The sequence below is a fragment of the Crassostrea angulata genome, chromosome 8, assembly GCF_025612915.1.
Source record: "Crassostrea angulata isolate pt1a10 chromosome 8, ASM2561291v2, whole genome shotgun sequence".
In the NCBI taxonomy this organism is placed as follows: Eukaryota; Metazoa; Mollusca; class Bivalvia; order Ostreida; family Ostreidae; genus Magallana; species Magallana angulata.
The window spans coordinates 44,881,769-44,887,508 of NC_069118.1; the positions used below are offsets into that span (position 1 = coordinate 44,881,769).

Sequence of the window (5,740 nt, forward strand, 5' to 3'; positions counted from 1 at the left end):
GACCAAAATACATATTCTATCAAACAATCTATTAAAGTAATTTTCTACAGACAGTTCCTTGTTTCATCATTCCACCAATTTATTTTAAGGATACTTGATATACAAGGATACTATGGAATTTTTTTTTGAATTAGCGTCTTGTTAGATTACAACAAATATCTGAAACCAGTCAATGCTTTGGACATTCCTCTGTTAGGCTGTGTGTCATTTCAAATACTCCAAAACTTTTATTTTTCCTCTTTCAAGCAACACCACCCAGAGTCTTCCTTTGCAATCTACGCTCAATCCAATCGGCACTTTAAGATCAAAATTATCCAAACATTTTAGGAATTTCCCGTTGTGATCCAGGATATGAACACAGCAATTGTTGACATCAGTTGTAAGTATTTGATTTAACGAGTCTGTCACAATACACCTTGGACTAAATTTTCTTTTTCTCTTGGCGTGTGTACCGTCATATCGGAACCGAACTCTGCCAGTTGGATCTATAACAACGATACGTTCGGCATTTACATCAGAAACACAAGTGTCTCCATTGTTGTTCTCAGCAATATTCAGTGTAAACTTTCCATTTTGAAAAATTGAATTTCCCTGATTATCTTTATCAATGTCTTGTGTTACATTCTGTCCCTGATACTTGATTATTTTATTTCTTTCAATACTAGACGCATGGACCAGAATATTTTCTGATTTTGTGCAACACAGGCTATATGGAGACCATTCTCTAGGCAATGTCATTAAAACCTTTGCTTGTCCATATCTTACTAGGTTGACTGTTCTATTGTCGCAGTTACTGTAAAGCAATTCACCATGGCAATTCACCGAAATACCATTAGGCCTAACCTGACACTCAGTGGTAACCCTATCGAGTGTAGTCCCATGTATATCTATACGTGTAATGGACTTATCATTGCCAGAGACAAAACAGCCATTCTCCAGAAATGGTTCCAATTATGATATAATGTTGTCGCCAGCATTCATCACAAAATTATTATTTGCCGTTTAATATATTTGGCTGATACTTTTCTCTGGAGATATCTACAGTAAAAATTACAAATTTTGATACCAAACAACATGCATTTGAAGTGTCAAATAATGTCAAATTATTTCAATAAAAAATCGGTTTGTGTATTTTTCAGCATGTCGCACGTGAATATTTCAATTTTACTACAATACTAAATAGCATTACGGTGATGAAAGAGACAATTAAAACTCATTTTTTATTTCAGCATCACATAGCGTGTTTTGTCAGTAAACACCTGTTGATAACAATCTTTTCTTTCTTTTTTACCCCCGATTTATATATTGTCTCTGAAACAGTCCTGATTTCCGTAACACGTGTTTGACTTAAAAGTAAGCGATGATATTCAAAACAATATCTATTGATATTATAGTAATTGAATGTCATAGGCAAATTAAAAGAAAAATATATACAATTTACAATCGAAAATCTATGTGTTTTTTTAATCATCGATTATAAAATTGAAAATTGAGTTTGACGCATTTCAAAGCCTGACTTCCGTAACGCCATTTTCAACTAAATTCATGGCATTTGAAAAACTTATTCATGATGCCTTTGGAGAACACAGTATTCCGAAGCTATCTATCATCATCTGTAGAAAAATAATGTAATAGCATGGTACTGTGAGAAGAAAATTTACTAAAACCCCTGACCGGCATAACGTATGACATCCGTAACAGTATTTTCAATCAGTGATATATGGCTCGGTTTTCCATCGATAATAATTTGGATTGTTCAGCGAAACAGAACATGAGTTTAGAAAGTAAAGGAACCTTGATATTCTTAACTGAAGCAATTAATATTTTGATACAAAGTGCATTTTTGAGAAAAATATGATGTGAGTGTGCTAAACTATCGAAAAAATATGAATCATTATGTGTAGATTTATCTGTTTTAGTTTATTTTTATTTGCAAGAGATATATCAGTTGCAGATTAAAACCAATTCACCTAAGACAATTTATCATTTGACAATATTTTTTAAATATTTGCTGCAGCGTTACGGATATCAGGGAAAAAAACAGATTTGGCATCTGTTCATTCCAGTGCTTCTTATGTATATTTTCCACGACGGATAATCTATTCTTATGTTTTAAAATCAACAAAGTGGTCATTTTTCATGTAATATTAGCATAATATGCTATTTATAGTTTACTCTATTGAAATATAGTGCATCAAGCTTATTGTTTTCTACCACATGTGATTTGATAAAAAAAAATATCAGGTGACCAAAATATATTTGGCTTTTTAAGGTTGTATTAATATGCATGCAGGTTTATATCGAAATGGCATTATTCCCGGATCAGAATATTTGATAAATACTCTGTTCATGATTTTTTTTTTCTAAACATGATTAGTTACGGATGTCAGTTTTTTTTAAGAACTAATACCCGAAATTTAAACTAGTAAGAGTTTATATATACTTGCGATAAACAGACCTTATTTAGTTGACTTATTAGTAACAATACATATACATATGTATATATATGCATTAATACATTATATGCGTATATACATTAATGCAAAGCAGGCAAACATGGAGAAACATAAGTGAAAATCCGAAAAAGGTGAGATGTGGATTCAGTCAACCCATATTTTAATGGGGATAAGACCCCAGTTCCTCCAAATAAAAAAGGAAGTTTAGGAAAATATAACCAATAAATTTCATGACTATTTAAAACATCATAGGAGTAGATATTTGTGAAATTATAATCTCTGACATCCGTAACGAACCATCCAAGCTTTTTATCAAATATAAAAAGACAACTGATTTATATGTTTGATATTTTTACCGGTATATTTCATAACTGTGTTTGGTACATCCATCAGAGCGTGTAATTTTAACACAATTGGGTATTTCACTATTTTAGACAGATATTTCATGTCAACATTTTTAAATCTAAGTAATGTTGATTACATACTAATTACAGGAAAGAATTTTTTTTAAAAAGCGTGCTTATTAAGTTAAAAATGTATTTTCTACAATGAATAACCTGTATTTGATTTTTACTCTCTAATATTTGGTTGTAAAATGTATTGGAAAAAATATTCTCCATGAAAAAGGTCATTTGCTAACTTCCGTAACTTTGGGCCATTATCTTTAAAAATCCCTCTGACATCAATTTGAGATGTACAATTTCTCAACATCTCTATATTAATGTTCTGTTGTTTCAATATTTTAATTAAAATCATTGAACATATGAAATTGTTCCTAGTTTACATTTGAATTTGAATGAAAGATGATGCATTATTTTCTTTTTTATTGTTGAAAATAAAGATTTTCTTAAAATAAAGATATTTTTGAAAATATGTCCCCCTTAAATTTAAATTCTTCATGATTCTGTCAAATATGTCATTCGTAATCAATATGATATCAAACAAAAAGGCTAGTGATGTTTACTGTTATTGTACAGGCCGAGGATTAGTTGCATTAGTTCACTTCTGACTTCCGTAACAGGGTTTTTAATATGGTATTCAAAATCAAATATTTCGTGAACGAAGAAATTTTGGTGAGTCAAATTTCATAATTATATCGGCGAATAGTTGTACTTCAATATTATTACAATTAAAACACGAATATCAAAAGTTCATTTTTCACTGAAAGCAATCCCATATTTGGAACCATTTCTGGAGAATGGCTGAAAAGCTTCATTCGATCCAACGCAGACCACTCTATATAACGGTTTACACCCTGTTGGTATCGAAACATATATTTTTGCTTTACTGCGCAATTCTTTTGTAGTTAAAAATTGCATATCACTTGCAAGATTATCTGATTGCGATATTAGTGTTAGCATTGCCCTTATTCCCCCAAATTCCATACTAAGATTGCTTCCATGAACAATGTTTGATTTTAGATCGGGAAATGAAATACCGAAATCGATCGAAATATCCCTGTTTTGGTTTACAGTAGATTTGAAGTTGGCAACTTCATATGGATTGTTAGAACTAAGCAGCTGTTTGTTTTGCGAAACTGTATGAATACTGTCTTGAACAAGCTTTTTAATTTTTGACTGTTCTGTGGTTAGAGCTGCTAGTTTGTAGTCCTTAAAGAACTGAGCTACAGAACCAACCTTATCGAAAATGGCGTCTACTTCTTGATGCCAGATGTCTCTTAGCTTCTCCGTTTCGCTTTCTGTTTAAGCACATTCTGATGTAACTTTCAATGCTTTATCTTCAATAATAGTGTTGGTTGTTTTATATTTAGGAATTATTTTTGTTTCAATTTCCTCTGTTTCCTTTTCGATTTCTTGCCTCTTTTCCTCTACAATTTTAACTAATTTTATCACATGTTTATCCCAATATACAGTGGATATCACTCATGGGATAAATTTTTGATATTCCACTGTGTGTTCTTACGCCACGTGACGTCATAGTTAATCATTACGTAGGTTTAGACGGTTGATTGACGTAGAATGAAAAAGTAAATAATTAATTCAGTTGAGGGGTGTTGAGATATAAATTTGAAACCTTTAATGTTGTTTCAGTTATTTGTCATGAATTCATAAAAAAATGTTCGAAAATGAATGTCTGTTTGTTAAACTTCAAGGAACTTTTTTTCCATGCGTAACGTTGTTGACGTGTTGTAAATAATGTGTTGTGCGGCTCACAATCACAATTTTTACAGAAAAAGTTGGGATTAACAAAATACTTGGTAAAACATGTGGTAAAAAGAATCTCTCATGATTTGCGATGGTATATGATTTTTATCCAACTCGTTGTGTGTTTTCTATCCCCTCGCCAAGGCTCGGGGATAGAAAACAAACAAATCGTTGGATAAAAATCATATACCATCGCAAATCATGAGAGATCCTATATTGATCACATTGTGGTCTCGATGCAAGTCTGACAAAAGACACTCGATGCAGACTGGTGTGTGACACGATTGACAGTTGGCCTCACATAGCTGGCCATAATGAAATTTGCACTCACGATATTTCAGTCGGGTCTTCTTGTTCTTCAAGTGAACAATATCGTGTGACACGGACTTGGATGTATCTACATGAATACTGATACAGTCCACGCATAGATTTATTTGGCAGTTGTTGCAAAACTGTTGGGACGGCATGTCACAGAGCAGACATCCAATTGCATCCTGTGCTCGTGTTGAAGAAATTGCCATGGTATTGTGTACTAGCCTAAAAAATATTTAACATGTGATAATGCCATATAATGCCATTCAGGCTCATTTACAAATACTGTGACGTAATATATATTTTTTCATATCAGAATATGTACGAAATAAAGCCAACACTTCATGAAGACGAATTTGTATGGATGCTAAACGTACTTTAATCACTGTTTTTATGTGAAATTGGGAAAAACTTTCAATTTTGTTAATTTTTAAAAGTACCTTCTTGAATGGATTTGTGTTACATTTTGGCGTGCCACCTTGCTTTATTTAATTGTCATTATATATGATTGATCAAGTTTATGTAATTATCATATTGTAATAAATTGTAAATAAAAAAACGTTCGGTAATAAAAAAAAAAAACCCCGCAGGCCTTTCATTGTCATATTCGCATTTTCATTTTCAAAGTGCACGAAATGTCAGGATGAAATAAGAAATGTTAATAGATGATAAATAGCAATTTCTATTGATAAAACTATATATTCCATATATGGTCATATTTATCATCCCCCCCCCCCCCCCCATGATAGAAAGCCTCATACTCTGTCTTATGGCCCGAGCAGTGAATTTCACAATTTAACAGCTGAG

The 5,740-nt window shown here is 32.1% G+C and overlaps 1 pseudogene; it reads right to left on the reverse strand.

Moving 5' to 3' along the window:
* Positions 1–204: 204 nt before the first annotated feature.
* On the reverse strand, positions 205–5,366 carry LOC128160435 (uncharacterized; annotated as a pseudogene).
* Between the last annotated feature and the right edge of the window lie 374 nt (positions 5,367–5,740).